Source organism: Acartia tonsa, chromosome 9 (assembly GCF_053477335.1).
Source record: "Acartia tonsa isolate MP-2025a chromosome 9, ASM5347733v1, whole genome shotgun sequence".
Lineage (NCBI taxonomy): Eukaryota > Metazoa > Arthropoda > Copepoda > Calanoida > Acartiidae > Acartia > Acartia tonsa.
The window spans coordinates 35,383,984-35,405,303 of NC_137268.1; the positions used below are offsets into that span (position 1 = coordinate 35,383,984).

Below are 21,320 nucleotides of genomic sequence, written 5' to 3' on the forward strand. Positions count from 1 at the left end.
ATAGCTAATAAGATAGATGGATAGAAAAAGCGTTTAAATTATATTTGAAAGAGTTAGGTTCCCAAATAAATCAAATATGGCTGTCAGTGGGTTGGAGTTAAATTGAGTAAAAAGGCTTAGTAAAGGTCTTCATTAGTAATAATTTACTACCTTTTTCAATGGGAAATGGGTTGTAAGTTAATATTTTAATCTCAAGGATTCGCCCCTTGCCTTAAAAAATAAAAGGCTATGTCTAAAAGGGGGCTAGGGGCAAACAAGCAACCCAGCCTCTAATAAATTTTAAGAATGTTTAATAATGACCAAACCATACGGTCCTTTCTTCCGACTTAGTAACTTAAAACCTTCCCAGGCCAATTACTAAGCTCTTCTGTAAATTATCGACCGATAGGATCATTGGTTTATGAGATAGCAACTTTATTTTATATTCCTCCATGTATCCGCGGTCAACTGTCTATTTAAACATGATAATATAGACAGAAATAATTTTTAAGTTGCGGATTTTTTTGCAATGCTGTACTGAGATTAATTCGCATATGTTGGCCAAAAAAATGTAGGAATGGCAAAAACAGTTTTATAAAAAACAATACTCATTGTCAAAGTGCTTGTTATTGGAGCGTAGCTGCTTAATAATTATGTAAGTACGTCAATCCAGTTATTTGTTTGTTGAAATCACGTCCGCAACGAAACCATTTAAGTTCTAAATTTAGTGATGGTTTTAAGCTATTTAATTTGTTTAATATTATAAATATTAATGGGTTTAGACAACCTCCCACTAGGGACGTAGCCGCTAGTGTTTTACATTATAAAACCGAAGACATTTCTTACTGTTTGACTTATTTTGAGTATAAAATTAACAAATAAAAGTCTATATAACAAATATTAAAATCCTTTAATTGTTTGAAAGATAAGAAAACAAGGATGAAAAAATTAATAGGGATATATTAATATTAAAAATTGTTTTTTTTTCTAATTTGAAATAAGATAATTTTTTCTTAATAAAACAATAGAAGGTAATCTTTATTTTTCGACGTAAGGAAATCGTAAATTGTTTAGTAGCTGCGCTACTTGAAAACTGAAAAATCATTAAGATAAACTCTTCAATATTTGTGTAGAGATTAAATTACGTTAGGTAAACAAAAACGATTTAAACTCTTATTGTAAAAGGGCTATGCTATGCAAATTTTCTTGTTTTGTCTTTTTTTAAGTAAACATTTTCTTTGTTGTTGGTATGTCTGTCCGTTTGTATGTTAGAATTATCCTAGCGATTTCAAACTTTACATGAGGATACCTGTTAAAATGTAGAATAATCACCAGAACTTAGCTGCTCTATAATCATTACGAGAGGGTCTGTACGTCCATTTTCAATTGATTTGTATATTTAAATACATGATATAATTATTGCTATTAAAAGCAATATTCTGAATTTACTGACGTCCTAAAAACAATTATAGATTAACTCTGCTGCCCACAAATAAATTATTTCAAGATATTTGGCCTTAATTTGTCAAAATATATGTATTATAGAAAGTGAGAGATGAATTATTATTATTAAGTAAATGTATATGATAGATAATCATAATAAAGGATAATGAGAATTATCATCAGACAACTCCCCCTCCCCCCCCCCCCCCGAAAAATCCCCTTGATTGAACTCCTCCCATTTATTAACCCTTTCATTCTCCCGACACAAGACCCTCCCCCCCCCCGCCCCCTAAAGATAATGAGGATAGTGTAATCAAGTTCATATATACTTAAACTAAACATCTATTATCATAGGAAGCGTAGCTTCTCTATATGTTATACTCTTGAGGTATGTACGTCTATTTAAAGTTAAATTATGTGTTTATACTATTATCCTATTATATAAAGTAGTAAGTTTTTATTGACTGAAGCTTTTGAATTCAAAACTACTAAACTGATTGGGTTCTCTATTTTAGGTATGCTTCACGTAGGTCCTGTATTGGTTTTAGACTATTTAATTTTCAGATTTATGTCTTGGGCTGGTTTCAAGCTTTGAATACTAGATGCTAGAATCGCAAATGCAGTTTTTTTTAGGTCTGATGCTTAAGATCTCAATTGAGATAGGCTTTTCAAGAAACTTTGCAATGGTTTTAGGCTATTTTCTTTTGTAAAATATGTAGAACTATGTTGAATTTTCATGTTGAATATTTTCATGCAATTATATTTGTAGTAAAAAAATATAAATTTTCTTTTTTGGGGTTTGATTCTACGCTACCGTTGAATATTTTGGTTCTATTGAATCCATTAATATTATCCTATGTACCTCTAAACACCATTCAGTTAAGAACTCACTATTTAGTAGTTTATCAGGAATACAGGCATAGGTCAATTGCATGATAAATTAATCTTCCATATTCAATGGTTTCTTATGCAAAACGGACTTTTTTTAGTTGAAAGATAGTATTGGTTTTGCTTTCGAGTAGACAAAAACTAATAGTTTTGTTTGTAAAACTTGGGGAAAGATTGATTTATCTCGCATTGACCTATCCATTCTTCTCTGCTAGTTAATACAAATGCAAGATGAACTGAATTCTAGTTTCCGAAAGTGTGCGTAGCTTCCGCGTCCTATTTGCTACTAGCTAAAAAAGCTTCAAAAATCAAAATTTTAAAAATTTGAATTTTTGAATGTATAAATCGTTTATACATTAAATCGCTTTTCCATTTGACCGGAGTCGCTGAAAATAGGGTCTGCAATAATTGGGTTATCTGCTGTACACTTTAGGAAACTAAAGCTCGAATAGGAAATCATTTTCAGCTGATCAAATGCAAGGGTTTATACCGTGAAAAAGGGTTGGGGGCACTTTCTTAAGGGGAGGAGATTTAATATGGGGTAGATGTTTAAACAATACAGTAGTAATGTGCAGTAAGATAGTGAATAATGCACTTTTTATTACACTAGTCCCCAAAGTTTTATAATAACTTTTCTTATTCGTTGAATTAACAACTTTGGGGACTTTAGTAAATTTTGATTGGTAGGTTAATTAAGTGTTCAAACGTTTCAACCACTAATTTAAATCTACATAAGGGGTAATTATGTGTATCATCATTGGGGATGTACATCAATTTATCGGCCATTGTCTTATCCCTTTTAGATCCATGAATAATGTGGGATTATTTGGGTTCAAATCCACTAGCAACACGTCCATACTAAAGACGTTAAAAAGGGTTACACTGCTGAAATGTCAGGCGAATTACATTTAAAAACAAGAAAGAGCTATTCTAACCCTCTAGATTCATAATGGGAAAATTTGGGTTCAAAAATAAAATGGTCGTTTTGTTGGGACAACTAATAGGTAATAGAATCAGGTTGATGCCAGGGATCTAAAGGGATAAGACAATGGAGGATTATTTGATGTACATTCTATATGATTACCCCCTTATGTAGTATAAAGTTATTTGTTGCAAAGTTTGGACACTGATAATTTCAACCAACCAATCAAGCTTTAATAAAAAAGTTTAAACTAGTAATTGAGATAATGTGATTGTAAAACTTTGGGTACAAGTAGATAGTCTCCTGCCTCCCTGGGTTGAAAGAGACACTCAGTATGGGGGGGGGGGGGAGGAGGTTAATGAAACAAGTAGGAGGAGATGTCCAATGGCTTCAAGGGTTTTTCATAATGAGTGTTAAGGTTGGGGGGAGGGGTGAATAAATGGGACTTACTCATTTATTCGAATCTATAACATAATTTTCTAAATTCTCATTCTAGGCCTATTTTATTCCAAAATGTATTATAATAGCAAATATAAGTTTCTAACAAGTAAAATCTAGCAAAACACTTCAATCAATAAAACAATAACTATAATGTTGTGTTCAAATCGGGGATGAAAGAAAAATCAAAATCAAAGGTTCTACTTCAAAACAACTAAGAAATTATGATTCTTTAGGACCTATATGATGCATCCATTAAAACATCAATGTACCAAATAAATGTTTTTTCTTTCTTTTAATGTACTTTTTCATGTAAAATGTTTGAAATATTGACTGAAACTTTAGTATTTTTGTATAAATGTCCAGAAAATCAAAATCAAAGGAGAGAGAGATGGATGGATGGATGGATAGGGGTAGGTAAGAAAATGCCCGGGACCCGATTGTGGAAGGGGCTTTAAACAGGGAAGATGCTCTCATTTTCGTTGGTTTTAAAACTTTGGGTACTTTTATGAACTATGATTGGTTCGTTTAAACTAACATTGTCCAAACTTTAATGTAAAACAACATTGGAAATGTACATCAATTTATCATCCATTGTCCTATCCCTTCAGATTCCTGGGCTTAAGTACCTGGTACGAATGAAAAACAAAGTGACCATTTATCCGCGAGTATATCTATCTATCTGCAGAGGGGTATCTATCTATCCGCAGGGGTATCTATCTATCCGCAGGGGTATCTATCTATCCGCGAGTGTATCTATCTATCCGCGAGTGTATCTACCCATCCACGAGTGTATCTATCTATCCGCAGGGGTATCTATCTATCCGCGAGTGTATCTATCCATCCGCGAGTGTATCTATCTATCCGCAGGGGTATCTATCTATCCGCAGGGGTATCTATCTATTCGCAGGGGTTTCTATCTATCCGCAGGGGTATCTATCTATCCGCGAGTGTATCTATCCATCCGCGAGTGTATCTATGTATCCGCAGAGGGTATCTAATTTATCTATCTACCTTTGGATGAAAGGAGAGAGGCTAGAGATAGGGGTTACCTAGATTTCATACATTTTTATCTTAGAAAAAAAACTTTTAATTAATATCCTATCTAATAAATTAGTAGGTTTTGATAAGATTTATTTAACCACTGAACCGATTAGGTTCTCTAGGGAACCTTCACAAATCAACCAGAATGGTTCAAGGCTGTTTTTTTTTTACCAAATTTCAAGTAGCATTAAGGTTATATGCTTATTTCTGACCCCACACTACTTCTTAGAATACAGAGCTCCTAGATGCTAAGGGCGAGGTCTTAGTTATTCGATTTTGATTCGAATAAGTTTATTTTAACTCTAATAAATTAAAGTCAAGCAGATATTATGATAATTGTGTGTGTGTGTGTGTATTATAATAATGTTTGGCCCCTGGACCGAGTAACTACTGGTTTTAGGGGTGAAATTTGGATGATTCTAGGGCCTTAGGCGCCCATACAGTGGTGTTTAGACGTTACAACTAACAAAACTAAAAAAAATAGCTTAATACAAAATCATTTTAATTTATGATTTCAATGCAAGCTTTTATATAGTTATGCTTATCTACCACATATATTCGGCCCCTTGGGGCTAACAAAACTGGTTTTAATCTTTAATTTAATTTTATTTAATTTAATCATATGTAAAACAGAACCAAATTGATTTTCAAAATATTGCTAAAAAATAAAATAAATTGCATAGTGATTACACATTTATTAAGAAGATTTGTGTGTGTACGCCTGTGTTTACCTACTTTAACCCGGTACTAATATTATCTATCTATCTATCTATCTTGCTAATTAGGTATCTTTCTAGCTATCTTGCTTTCTAGACATCTTTCTAGCTATTTAGCCATCTAGCTAGCTATCATTCTTTTATGGAGTGTTTACCTACTTTAACTCGGTATTACTTTATCTGTCTTTCTTGCTATCTAGGTATCTTTCTAGCTAATTAGCTAGCTTCTTGCAATAGAGGTATCTAATCTACATATATACCATAAATGAGTTTACCTACTTAATCTTATCTAGCTGTCTATCTATCTATCTATTGTGACTGCTTGCTATCTAGCTATAAAATCTAACATTAAATTTTTATTTATCTACCTATCTATCTATCTGACTTTCTATCTTAATGAACATCTATTCAACTTGCTAGCTTATTTTTCTATCGCATTATATACCCTCTAGGTATCTAAATGTCTATCTCTAAATTTTTATAGGTTTTCTACCTAAACCTTAAACTAATATCTACCCTATTTAATATTACTGTTTATATCTATAAATCCATTAAAATTGTGCCTATAATCTTAACAGATGTAATTATTAATGTATTATTATCTTAACTGGTATGCGCTCAATTCCGTACATGTATTTCATTATAAAACAATTCGATCTGCATATTATAACAAAAGCACAAATTTCTCCTTAATTGTAATCTAAAAAAGGGGTAATTTTGGGTATCATCATTGGGGATTTATATCAATATATCAGCCGTTGTCTCATCCCTTTAGATCCCTGGCAAATTACACTGGTTCCCAAACATTTGGTTCGGAAGTTAGGGACGATGGAGATGTGCAATTACTAAATGTGGAAGTAGATGCACACCTTATTGTCTATACTACTATATCATCATTTATGCTAAACATAACACGTTCGCATAATGGACAAATTTATAAATGGTTTTCATATTATTGATAACAAAGACAAACTGTTATGAAAAATAAATAGTAGGACTTGGAAAGGCATAAGTTATTACTATAGACTTCAATTACAATTCTACTTCTTAGATAAAGCTATCTTTCATACCAGTTGAGAAATTGTAAAGCATTTAATTGTTAAAACATTTAAAGACCAATCTCACTACACATCTAAAGAAATGCCTGCACAAAAAATAAGACCTCTACCTTACATAGCAGATGAGGAAATCTCAAGGATTCTTTAGAGCTTTACTGATTAAAATAAACCCCAAATACAATATTTGTTTTAATCAAAACGCCAATCAAACTCAAGCTTAAATAAAAAGGAAATGCCATTGGTAGGCAAAAATTGACACACATACTTTTATATTATAAAGCTTGGATTAAACATGTTATTTGCTATCATAACTAGTTTATATCTTTGTTAATATAATTACAGCATTTAATATCAGAGAGGGAGGAGACATTGGACTGTAAATTACACTGGTACTTAAAGTTTATACACATGATTTCTCATGATATTGCTTCAAAACTTTGGGATTTGAAAAAAAGCTTTATTGGTTGATTCAACAAATTATTTCGATTTACAGAAGCGATAATTTTGGTAACCGTCATTTGGGATGTACATTACATCAATGTACCGTCAATTGTCTTATCCCTTAAGACCCCTGATTGATGTATAGTCAATGAAATGAAATAGTTGATGATAATAAAACTTACGGAAGCTGTCATAGAAGACACCGAATGACTACAATGGCATATTTATGATGAATGGTACCCTAGTGATGTATCACAAAGATGGACATACAGATTGATAGATAGATAGATAGTACAAACAGTGTGTTTGATGAAACTCATTTTAAAAGCCAATATATGTTTCTCATGTACTTTAGATATTCAAGTAGGGAGGGGACAATGGGCTGTTTTTTACACTAGTCTCCCAAAGTTTTATAATAACATTTCCTTATCCGTTGGCTAAACAACTTTGGGGACTTTAGCAAAATTTGATTGGTTAGTTCATTAAGTTAAGTGTTCAAAAGTTTCAACCACTAATTCTTATCTGCAGAAGGGAAAATTTTGTGTATTATAATCAGGGATTTAAATCAATTTATCGGTCATTGTCCTATCCCTTTAGATCCCTGTATTAAATTGTCATATAGTTGACATAAAAAAAATCTAAATAATAAGTCGACATCAAAGCATATTATATTGGCAGGTTTTTTATTAAGAATAAAATGCATGAAATAAGTGGTTGAAACGCTTGAACTTAATAATCCAACCAATAAAAAAATTCACCAAAGTTCCAAAGTTGTTAAGCCAATAAATAAGTTAATGTTATTATAAAACTTTAGGGACTAGTGTAAGAAACAGCCCATTGTCCCCTCTCTCTCTGTTTCCGACCTGTATTTTGTGATATGGGGTTTCTAAGCCCAACTTGAATAGTTTATTGAAATCTAAAGACAATGGTTTTATTCTTCTACGTGTAAATGCTTATCTATCTTATGCCAATTTCTCCTCAATCGCTTAAGGACAAACATGCCCCCCCCCCTAAATTTTTTTAATGTGGAATCTGTCCATTTAAGGTAATAAAAACCTTTTCGGGACCTATAAGAAGCTTAACTGTAATAGCGATCCAATGGGAGAATTTAAAAAAACATATTTGTGAAAATGTTAGGTAAGTTTCAAGGGGTTTCTCAGGGGCTAAAAAAGGGGTGAAAATGTTCAACTTGTTGATTACAGGAAAACTACCTATCTCTTTGCTATGCCTAAAAAATCTCTTAGACAATTCAAACCCTTTTTATTGTTATCGATAGCGAGGCTACGATATAATTCACCTTTTTTCTTGTCCTGTAAAAATACTAGACATACCTATAATGAAAAGCATATGTTAATTCAAAACAAATTTTATATTCAACCTTAAAAATGTAATTTAATTTGTGTCATTATGAACATCCACGAAAGAAAATTCAATCCTTTTATTTTTCATTTTATTGTATTTTAACTGCTTAAAAGACCTAATAATAACTAAATGATAATTTTAAAGCTTTTTACCTGTGCTTTTAAATAATCAATTTATCTCAACATAATCAATCACATTTATTTATAATTTATTTTTCACAAAAACGTAACACTTTTTTCACATGCAAATTAATTTTGTCTTTTTAAGTTTTGAAATTTTCACTTAAAATCTCATTCTCCTAATAGAATAAAAAAAACATATTTTTTACAAGAAGGAGCAGTTAGGAAGAGCTCTATTTAAAGTGACCACAATACACTACTACGACTACTACTACTAAGATTTGTAATTGTCAATAACCGCCTCTAATCCCATGACTATTTAACAGAACAATTACTATACAATAGCATGCTACTACAAGCTAAAATCTATTGTTACATTTGATTTTGGTCATTTTATGAAAATCGCCCAAATCATCATTTAGAAAAAGGGGGGATGAAAGGAGATTATCGCGCGTAGATTGGGGAATGGGGAGGGGGGGGGGGTGAGGTATTGATCCTTAAAGGTTAAATAGGTAGTGTCTCAACAAAAATGATAATAAAGGAACGGGGCAAAGATTTTTAGCTTCAATGGCCTTTCCCTCCATAAAACATATATCTGTAAAAAAAATTCAAAAAGTCAAAGTTAATAAAAGGAATGTTGATAAACCAACTAAAAAATCAGAGAGAGAGGGGGGACAATGGGCTGTTTATTACACTAGTCTCCAAAGTTTTATAACAAAGTTGTCTTATTCGTTGGCCTAACAACTTTGGGGACTTCATTGAATTTTGATTGGTTTGTTCATTAAGTTAAGTGTCCAAACGTTTCAACAACTAATTGTAATTTACAGAGGGGGTAATTTTGTGTATTAATATAAAAGATGTACATTAATTTCTCGGCCATTGTTTTATTCCTTTAGACAAAACAGATAAAATTTTAGCCATATTGTATAAACGTCCAAATAGGTGAAATTAAGGTTTTAGGTCTCTTTCGAGTTATACTTATTGGTTGATAAACCATTCAAATAGATAGATAGTCCATTGAAATAGATAGATAGTCCATTGAAATAGTTAGATAGTCCATTGAAATAGATAGATAGCCCTGATTAAAGTGTTTACTTGGTTGTGCGCCTATTTGATATTGAGTTCATGTGTACAATACAATACAAGTGGTTATTATAGTAGAAATCTAAAGGGATAAGACTATGGCCGATAAATTGATGTACAATCCAATGACATACAAATTGCCCATTCTGTAGATTACAATAAGTGGTTGAAACGTTCGGATACTCAACTTAATGAACCAACCAATAAAAATTTAATAAAAGTTTCTCAAAGTTGTTATGCCAACGAATAAAGAACGTTATTGTAAAACTTTGGGGACTAGTGTAATAAACAGCCCAATGTACACTCCCTCCCTGGGTTATTACATATTTAGTAGCGCAGCTACTCTATAACTGGGATAAGTCTGTCAGTATGTATGTCAAAGAATATATGTTTAAATGGGGATGCAATAAGCTGATAGGTTAAAAAGAGATAATAGTAGAAAGAAAACGAAGTAGTGGGTTTCTCCTATTTCTAGTTCCTGCGGGGGGCTCTAACCCTGTGGGGCCTGTTTCCTAACCCTGCAGGACAATAATTAACATTTTCCTAAATTAACCTAAAAATAACCTATCAAAAGCTACTGTGAAAATACGACAAAACCCGCTATTTCGTTTTCTTTCCATGATCTGAATTTTCATGTAATCTTTTTTGAAATTATATACTATGGTCAGTCAAACTGTTTCTTAATTGACATGCAAAGTTATCATAGATAGGCCGGACACGAACCCGACACCTCCCCCAAGTTATCATAGATACACACTTATAAAAGCACAGAAAATTATAAAATAGGGAGGAGGTTAATTTAACAATTTTGTTAAAAAGGAACAAATTTATCCAATGTATTATACAAAGCACAGCAATCTACAACAATTACAAAGATGATCAATTAGCTTTAAAAATAGCATTGGATTTAAGCTTTCCTTGATGATCTCAAATGATCTTAGCTGGCAGGCAATAAACAGGAAGACAGGCAGAAAATAAAATGGGTGAATTAGTAAGTTGCTATGTTTGTAATTAATTGGCCAGTTGAATTGGGAAGACTGTATAAGCATAGTGCATTCATTTGTCGTTCTAACAAGGAATACTACATTCCAAAGATTGCGCAACATATGTCTTTTTAATGTTATTGACTTCACAAGGACAAGTATGTCCTAATCCAGAGGTGGATTCTTAAAAAAATGTTTTCGTGAAAAATCCAACAAAATCACATTAAAAATCTACAAAAATTAAACAAAATCATAGAAGGGTTATGAACATAAGATTTTATTTAATTTTTGTAGATTTTTTATGTGATTTTGGAGGATTTTTCACAAAAATAATTTTGCCCCACTAAGCGATTGGTGGGGCATATTTTTGTAAAGAATCCACCTCAGTAGTAGTTCTGCAAAACAAGCTTACATTATTAGGAAAAGAACTACAAAAGGAAAGATGTATTTAAAAAATGCGATATTTAAGGATAATATGATTTTTTTCTGAAGATAAGATTTCGATAACTACTGAACCGATCGAGTTCTCCTTTTTAGGGAAGCTTTATATAAAGTCTGAGGCTTAAGGCTATTGCATTTTTTTCAAACTAAATTATGTACAGAATGTGAAAGAACGAACAAAATTAAAAAGCAAATTAAAGATGAGCTTTTCTGCGATTAAAAAATCCGCCAAACAAATATTTTCAACTCTTGGGCTAAAAATTAAGCAATGCAGTTTTTTCTTTCCATTTTAAAAGTAGTGAAGACTTAATTTTTAAGTCAAATAAAAATATGTTTTGTTAAACATAATGTTTATGATATCACATATGTAATTTATGCAACTATAAATACCCAGGAAGAGGGGGGAGATTGAGCTGCATATTGCACAAGTCCCCATAATTATAAAATAACGTTTTCTTATTCGTTTGCTTAACAACTTTATTGAATTTTGATTGGTTGGTTAATTAAGTTGAGTGTGTAAACGTGTCAACCACTAATTGAAATATTCAAAGGGGCTAATTGTTATTTTATCATTTGGATACACATCAATTTATCAGCCATTGTCTTATCCCCTTAAACAATGGCTTTGTAATCTTACTCGATCTAAAGATTTTTTCTTGAAAATTATTTCAAATTAGTTTCTGAATGTGAAAAATTTCCCTTCTCCATCTATTGACAGTTTGAGTAACTAATATACTCACTTATGCAGTCAGACAATTAGAGAACGAAGAGATTACTAGGACAACTAGGTTCATATGCAGCGCAGCTGTAATACGTACAAACAGTTTAGATGAACAAATGATAATTTAATCAAGTACAAGATGTATTATTAGGACTCAGGTATAAGGTATAACCAGGGATAAGGGATAGGAAACCTGACCATTAATTAGGTCCTGACCTAGATTTAAAAGGGATATTGCAACTTTTACCAATTCCTAATTAAATGTCATCACTGGCGGACGCTCCCAAGTAGCTATCGCTCTAAACCAATAAGGATCGGCCTGTTTTGTATCAACCAATTGACAATTGGCGGACGATCAAAACTTGAAAAGACTGTACTCTCCTAAATAAAGCTGGATAGGACTGTCCTATCCAAAAATTTAAGCCATGTCACTAGTTTAGACGAGTAGGGGGAGGGGGGGGGGGAGTAAGGGAAAATTTGTGCAGGCAAAATAAATATTTTCATTTATTTTGGCTGTGCACAATTGTCATTTAGAGGAGAAAAAAATATGTGTGACTGCAGCATTCTTCTTATCGCAAGTGGGACTTCAATAAACCCCCAAACCCCATTGCCTTATCATTTCTTTCAGAGAGAATGGAGACAATGGGCTGTTTATTACACTATTCTAGTCATCATAAGATTTATAATAACGTTAGTCTAACAACTTTGTGGACTTTAGGGTGAAGTATGATTAGTTGGCTCAATAAGTTGAGTGTTGAAAAGTTTCAACCACTAATTTTAATCTGCAGAAGGGTTAATTTTGTTTATTATCATTGGAGGTGTACAGAAATTTATCGTCCATTGTCTTAACCCTTTAGACAAGAGATTTGTGCTTCTTAAAAAGCTAATTTAAATTTTTGGAGGGGGGAAATCTGGTCCACTTTTCTATCCGAGGAATTCTTACAAAGGTCTTAACATTTTAACATCAACTAATTCATTCTAAAGCTATTCATTAATTTTAACATTTTTTGGATCGTGTTGCCGGGGCGATACAAATCGGTGGATAAAGCTTTTCCAGTATGGCTTCGAAACCAATTTATATCCGCTGGATTAGAACAAGTTTGAAGCCATTCTGTAAAAGCATGTATCGTATTGTAATAGACAATTTTCTACAAATAATTAAATAAAAATAAAAAAAATGAACACCAGTTTTGTTAGCATACTGAAAAATCATAGCAACGTATTACAGACAATTTTCTATGAATAATAAAATAAAAATCATACAATTAACACCATTTCTGTTAGCTATTCTCAAAGAAATTGTCAGTAATAATATTTACGCGGAAATGATAGCGCATTATTTCTGGATAATTGTGCTGTAATTTTGTAATTCAAACATTTGATGCATATTTTTACATCTATTGATACAATTAGCTAAGCTTTTTAAGAATGTAACATGTATAACCACATACAAAGAAAAAAAATGGAGAATTTGCTAGAAAAAGTTACATCGTAAAGGAGGAAAATATTGGTTTAGGGGTTGGCGAGATCCTTAGGTACAAACAAACAAACAAATAGACATACATCCTGTTACTTTTATTTAAGTACTTAAATATCAATTAATAAGTTTACACATCTCATTGAAATTCGAAGTCAACACAAAGCTTTCAGTTTAGCAGAACAGTATTCCAGGGATCTAAAGGGATAAGACAATGGCCGATAAATTGATGTACATCCCCAATTATGGTACACAAAATTCCCCCCTATGTAGATTACAATTAGTGGTTAAAAAGTTTGGACAACCAAAATAACCCCAACCAATCAAAATTCAATAAAAGTCCCCAAAACTTTATCATAAAACTTTGGGGACTATGGTGTTAAACAGCCTCCCTGGCAATATAAACTTACTACTTTATATTACAGAATTGTATTTTAGCTCCGCTGAAAAAAATGGACTGAATGTTTAGCTGAAAATGCATTGTAAATTTGTTTTAATTTAGCATCTCAGAAAAAGTGTTAAAAAATTGTTGAAACATAATAGATGGATGGATTAGATGGATGAAAAATGTTTTAAGTTGCGGCATAAAAAACAAGGATGATCAAGTCCAATATCTAATAATCTATACACGATAAGCAAAACTAAAGTTATCCGCGGACATTAAAATGAGAGAATATAAGATTAAAACCAGTTTTGTTAGCCCCGAGAGGTCGAAAACACTTGTATTAATATTTTCATTTTTAATTTTATTATTAGTAGAACAATGACTATAATGCGATACGATACATGATTTTTCAGTGTGGTTAAGAACCGGTTACAATCAAGCGGATATTGATCGGTTTCAAAGCCATACTGGAAAGAATGTTACGCACTTCCTACATAATTAAGCGATACAGATAGACAGATAGACAAAGTCACTTACATAGTAGTAGTTTAAAAAATTCAAAGCAAATGTATAATATTTTACTATTATTTGTCTTAAAAAAGTATGGACATAATAATTCTTGTTTTAAATTAGTTTTAAAAAATGTTTTTAAAAACAAAGCTTTTCTATAATTAGTGTCGGTCCGTTCGTCCGTAACGGTTAGCTTATTTCGTTTAATTTAGACAAGTAAGAACTGTTCTATCGATTTCAAACTTTGCATGATTCCTATTACAACAAGGTACAATGTTATAATCAAGTCCTGAAAATGTAAGTGTGTCCTTAAAAAGTATCCTCTATCTAAGATTAAACAAATTTACTTGCAATTTTAGATTCTATACATTTATATTCTGCTTATTCCTATATGACACTCTACAAGTGTTTATGTTCGTTTGTGCTACAATTCCAGAGCTTCGCTTTTATGGATGCTGTCAACCTTGTTAAATTAAAATGTATGAAGCATATCCATTAAAAGAAAGAGTCGAAATGTCACATTTTTTTCCAAGATTATTTCAAACAACTTCCATACATTTTTAAGTCTTAGATTTAAAAATAAATTAAACTGACCATTTTAATTCATTTTTATTTTGAATTTTAAAAATTGTACAAGAATAATTTCGTTTATATATAGCACAGCAAAAATAGTAAAAAAAATAACAGTAATGCGTTATATACATAAAATTAGGCTTTTATCTAAAATTATTCTGGTACCCAAAGTTTTTCATTACTTTGGCTCAAAAACATTGGGTACTTGATTATTTGATTATAAATAGCAGTCTGTAATATATTCAACCAATAACCTTGATCTAAAGAAGGGGTAATTTGTTTATCATCATTAGAGGTTTGTCTCAGTCGAACGAATGGTCGTTCGGTCGCACATAACCTTGTTATAAAGTAGCTCAGCTAAAATAGAAAGAGAATTAAGTAATAAAAAGAGAAACATAGTAGGAATTTAAAGACAAAAAAAGTAAGAATTTTTAGAAATAAAACTTTATTTCTATCTATGTAAAAGTAAAATTTTTGTCCATTATCCAGTAAGTCAATAATGGAGGGGTCGTATAATCAAGGCATAAAAGGAAATGGGCGACAAAACCGCCAAAAATAGCTAAAATGTTAAATCTAAGAAATAGTGCCTAAAATTTCTTGTGGAGATTACTACAACAATTAATCATCTACCCCATAACTTACTCAAAGAGGACATTTCGTTAACGTATGAAGATTCCTATGACAATATGCATTTATTCTATCCCATGATAAGTGATAAGTTTTCATTTTTTATACCTAAGTAAACACAGATACACAACCCGAGATATTACACATCTTATTATGTTAATAATCTATCTATCTATCTATTTAAAAATCCCATATATAACAAATCTATTTAACATTTCTTACATGAACATTACAAAAATACATTCTTTGCACTTACTTAATGTATATATATTTTTATTATTAATATATTTCTTAATTTTATTATTTAAATTTATTTTTATTGTAAAGTTAGGGCCCGCCTTTGGTTTAAATTACTTTTTTTCTCTTAAACAAATTTTCTCTTTAGCACTTTTGCTTTTTAAAATTGAATCTAATTCTTTTCTTATTGCAGGAGCAATGAAGGCGGTGGCGGTGGACGTACGTACCTGGCGTGACTTTTTCCTAGGGCTCAAACATGATCCAGGATGATAACCTTTTAGGTTTGGGTAGTATACTGGCCGATAATAAATTTAAATTTAATACAGTATTTCAAAATGAAAATGGCATTGGAAATGAAGATATTAATATATTTGATTCTCCTTACGAAAATTGCTTTTTAAATTGTGCATATTATAGTGAAGATGAGTTTGCAAATTGCTTTAAAGATACTAAACTTACTTCTCTGCTTAGTTTAAATATTCAGGGTCTTGCTTCCAAGTTTAATAATTTCCAAGAATTTTTGAATGAATTAGCCTGTCACAAATTCTCGTTTGATATTATTGGTCTTCAAGAAATACATTCTATAATTAATAAAGATTTCTTTAAATTAAATGGCTACCATGAATTGATTAACAAGAATAGAGTTCTATCAAGGGGGGGAGGGGTGGGATTTTTTCTCTCTGAAGCTATAAAATATAAAATTCTAGATGAGGTTTCTATTTTTCATGAAATGATTTTTGAATCTATATTTATTGAAACAGAATTACCAGATCAAACTAGGATTATTATTGGTAACGTTTATAGGTCTCCTTCTCCAATAGAAAATATGACTCAAAGTGTGCAACTTGATTCTTTTATTGACATAATGTCAAATGTTGTGTCTAAACTTTCAGATTATAATAGCAAAGTATATATATTAGGAGATTTTAATATTGATATTCTACAATATAAAAATCATAGAAAAACTCAAGAATTTATTGATAACATGTTTGCCTCTGGTTTTTTACAAATTATAAATCACCCTACAAGAATTTCGAGCCATGCTAATAGTAGTAGCGCAACGTTAATAGATCATATCTGGACAAACAGTTTAAATGACTTTTATTCATCAGGGATAATAACTACACATATTTCTGATCACTATGCACCTTTTCATTTTTTGAATAATTCTAAAGTTGTAAATAGGCCCAAATTTATAAAAACCAGAAATTTTTCTAATGAAAATATAAATTCCTTTAAGACTCTTTTAGAACAGGCTAACTTTCAAAGTACGTTTAACGAGCAACAAAACCCACAAATAGCTTATGACAAATTTCATGAGATTTTTTTCACCCTTTTTGATGCCCATTTTGAAGAAAAAACTGTTCGCTTTAATATAAACATACATAAAATAGAACCTTGGATGTCAAAGGGTCTTTTAAAATCCAGGCGAACAAAAATAGAACTCTATTCAATTTATTCTAAACACCGTTCAGTTGAAAATAAACAAATTTTTGATAAATATAAGAATCTTTATAATAAACTACTTAGAGCCATGAAGAAACTTCACTATAGTAAGCTACTTATTTCACATCAAGGCAATCTTAAAAAATCTTGGGAAATTATCAAAGAGGCATGTAATAAGAGTGGGAGGGCTAAAAATTCTTCACCCAAATCTTTGAATATAAATGGTAATATTATAAATCAAACTGAACTAATTGTTGAAAATTTTAATAGACACTTCACAAGTGTAACTACTAATATTCAGCAGTCAATTCCACCAACCGATCGCCCCCCTGACAGTTATTTAGATGAGGTCCAAGCAAATTTTATTTTCAATTTAACTTCCCCTGAACAAATCATGCAAATTTTTAGCCATCTTGAAAGCAAATCTAGCACAGATTTTACTGGTCTATCCACTAAAATTGTAAAAATAATTTTGCCGCTAATTGCTAAGCCACTAGCACATATTTTTAATTTATCTCTTAGGCATGGTTTGGTCCCCTCTCAATTTAAGATTGCTAAAGTTTCTGCAGTTTTTAAAAAGGGTGGAAATCCTGAAAACCTTAATGATTACAGGTCAATTAATCTATTGTTGGTTTTTAGCAAAATCTTGGAAAAATTAGTTTCAATTCAATTGAAAGACTATTTAAGTGAGCATGACATTATTCACCCTAATCAGTTTGGTTTTCAGGAAGGCAATTCTACAATTCATCCTATGATTCACATGCTTAACAAAATTTCAACTGCAATGAATAATAATGAATATACAATTGGTATTTTTTGCGACCTAACCAAAGCCTTTGATATGGTTCCTGTAGACATAATGTGTAAAAAATTGGAAAAGATAGGAATTAGGGGGTCCACTCTAAATTGGTTTAGAAACTATTTGACAGATAGACAACAATTTGTTTGTATTGATTCAATAAGTTCAACACTAAGTGAAATTACTCTAGGTTTACCACAAGGATCGATACTTGGCCCAATTTTGTTTATAATTTTCATAAATGATTTACCAAAGTCCACTTTATTATATTCTTTACTTTTTTGTGATGACACTACCCTTCTTGCCTCTGGGCCGAATTTAGCAGATTTGGTCACATTTGTAAATTCAGAGTTGCAAAAAGTCTCTACTTGGTTTCGCACTAACAAAATGTCTCTACATCCTTTAAAAACTAAGTTTACTATTTTTCATCCCTCCCCTCATCTAATTCCATGGAATGAAATAAATATCTACATTAATGAAAATAATATTGACTGCCCTTCCCCTAATGATCAACTCATTAGAAAATTAGAATTTGTCAACCATGAATCAGAAATACCTGCTATAAAATTTCTAGGGGTTTATTTTGATCCAGCCCTCAATTTTAGGTACCATATTAAACAATTAAATGCAAAACTTTCAAAATCATTGTTTGTTTTACGCAGATGTCAAAAAATATTATATCCTGAAGCAATGCGATCCTTATATTATTCAACTTTTCATTGTCACTTAATCTATGGAATTATAGCATATTCTTCAACATATGATAGCCTTATTAATGACATCTTTAAGCAACAAAAGAAAGCTATTCGATGTATTTCTAATGCCAAATATAATTCTCACACAGGAATCTTATTTAAAAAGTTGGGTATTTTGCCATTTCCAGCACTTGTGGATTATTTTAAATTAAATTTTATGTATCTCTATATAAAGGATTTGCAGCCTAAATCATTTAGAATAAGCAATTATTGGACTTTGAATCAAGATAGAAATATTCCTTATGCTTTAAGAACTCATGCTGACTTTGCTATACCATTTTCCAGACTTGCACTAATTTCTAGATTGCCTTTTATTTCTTTACCAAAAACATGGAATAAATATGAAGAAATTTTAAAAGATCTAAAAAATAGGCCAAATTATAATTTATTTAAAAAACACTTGAAAAAAACATTGATTGAAAATATTGAAACAAACTGCAACAGACTTCTTTGTCATATTTGCCATTTAAATGCAATTTAAACTTATTGGTTAGAATATTACCTTAACTTATTTCTTGTCATTTTATTATTCTGTGATCAAAATTGTTTTAATTAGAAAGCAAAATTTGCTAGGTCTTAAACGTACTACATCGCCGTCAACTTCTTTTTTATGCTTTGTTGTAATCTTTAAAACTTTTTAACATTTAACCTTAAACCTTATTCTTTTGCTCCTGAGTTTTATAAAAAAAGCACTAAATTTTTAATTTTTCCATTCACTTAAGTACATCTGTATATTTTATATTTAGTTTTTGGTATAAGGCTTGATCCTTTCACCGCATGTTCCTAGGGTTACTAATTAAAAATTGTTGACTTTATAACTTTAGCTTGCACTCTATGTTTGCGTTAGATCCTGCCTCTAGCAACATATTCTTATGTTTATTATTTAGTATCAATGATTTATATAAACTTATGCTATATGTAAATATTCTTAATCTGTCATTATCACTGTATTTTAATATGTTGACTGAAATAAATATTTGATGTTGATGTTGATGTTGAAGTAGTATGGTTTTTTGTCTGTAGCTTAAGATTTTGATAAAAACTAAAACGATTAAGTTCTTCATTTTATGGAAGCTTCTTATAGGTCCCTGGATGGTTTTTGGCTATTTTTCTACTTTCCTTTCTCCTTTGAATACATAGCTATTAGATGCAGATGGTAGAAGTTTGAATTAATTTATTTTGCTAAAAACTAAATTTCTCTTAGCATTTTTGAATGAATTTCGCGAAAGAAAGAAAAGGTTTCCTCAGGAAAAGGAAGGCATATTAAAATAAGATTAACATACAAACCTTTCTTCCCCCGATAATAACAAGCTTCAAAAGGCAGAATCTAACCCAAAAATATTGAGGGGAAGATTATTTTGTTTTCCCATTGTTTTATTCCTGTTTCCCTGTGTTTCCTCCATACATTAAAATCTTAAAATCTTTGCAAAACGCATTTGCAACTTTCACTGAGAATTCCCAGTTTTTAAAGAATTTAATTTTTCCTTTTTTTAGTCCAATTGCTTTGCTCATTAGTTTGGATATGCGGAAAATGTCATGTGTTACGTCATAAAAATACGTCTAAAGAAGAAGGATAACAGGAGATGTTGAAAAGGAACCTCCCCCCCCCCCCAAAAAAAAGAGATGATTTTTATGACGTCACACATGACACTTTCCGCATATCTCCTAGTTTTATAGATGAGGGGGTACAGTTACACCCCTACATTTTTTTGTTTAGATGAGAAAAATTTTAGGAGTTGTGATTTTTTGAGGATATATCTTTAGGGTGAGTGACCTATCCCCCCTCATTAACATAAAAGGACCCCAAAAACACCGTATATTGTTACTTAAATACATAGGCTATGTTTGGTATAAAGGGGATTCCTGTATAAATAAAGCATAGAGCATGATTTCAAGTTGTAAAATGTAACTTTTATGTTAGATTTTGGCCTGATGTTAAAACACATGTCTACATAGAATCAATTAGAAATAAATTTTGTTTAACAACCGATCTAAATGCTAAGCATACAGTATGCAAAATTTTTAAACAATGTCGCCAGCTTATTTTATCATTAATTATCCAAGCCAAATTTTTTTTTATTTTTTTAATAGTCAGCAATGTAATAATGTCAATAAGTTTACAATTTTTTTGGGGTTTGTCAAAAAGTATTTTCTTTATATAGTAGGCTCATTTGAAATCTTTTTAGTGCCTATAAAAAATGACGCCATACTAGCCTACCATTGGTCAATTAAAATGTATACTGGCCTGTCATTGGCAATTTAGTCTGTGTATTGGTATTAGTTATTTGTATTGTATGACGTCATTTATTCATATGCACTAAAAGAGCCTAGCTTATTTGTTTTTAAGCAATTTATGGTTTGTACTTTTTTATGTATTCTTTTCAATGTTTCATTTAAATCCTGTTCTGTCATGAAAGATAAATTTTGGCCCTTTAAAGATCTCTCTGGCAACTGTAGGGGGGAACTTGTTGCATTTGCAAATTTCCACCAAAATCTGGGGACACAAAATTTCACAATTTAGACATTAATTACACCGTAAACTCACGGCGCTATCTGTCTATCTGTCTGCTAATTATCTGTCTATCTGTCCTCTAATTATGCTGGAGAAAGAAAGAGCAGGCGAAAGAGCCACAATGGGATAATAATGTAGTTTTTAAAATTCACTGAAATGCTTTAAAGTTTGTTGTTTCTTTTCTAAGGGGAAAAATCAATCAAAGTTTATAAAAAATTGCGTTTAAAAGCTCTCATTTTTCTACTTTTTAAAGATCCCAATGAGAAAGGGGGAGGTAGGTTGTGCTAAATTTCCGTAAAGGTGTGAGTTTTAAGGCTTAAAAACAGTAGTAGAACGATAATATTCACTAAATATGTGTGTT

The 21,320-nt window shown here is 31.1% G+C and overlaps 1 protein-coding gene across 4 annotated transcripts in view; it reads right to left on the bottom strand.

Moving 5' to 3' along the window:
* The window catches only part of LOC145327664 (uncharacterized), a 147,407-nt gene that overhangs the window by 54,711 nt on the left and 71,376 nt on the right, over positions 1 to 21,320 (bottom strand). For 2 of the 4 annotated variants that reach the window (XM_080171212.1, XM_080171210.1), the window contains exon 1: positions 8,444 to 8,679. The exons of the other annotated variants lie outside the window; for them this stretch is intronic. The gene's annotated coding sequence lies outside the window, so the exon portion shown is untranslated. Of the gene's footprint in view, positions 1 to 8,443; positions 8,680 to 21,320 lie in introns of those variants that run through there. 4 annotated transcript variants of the gene reach the window in all.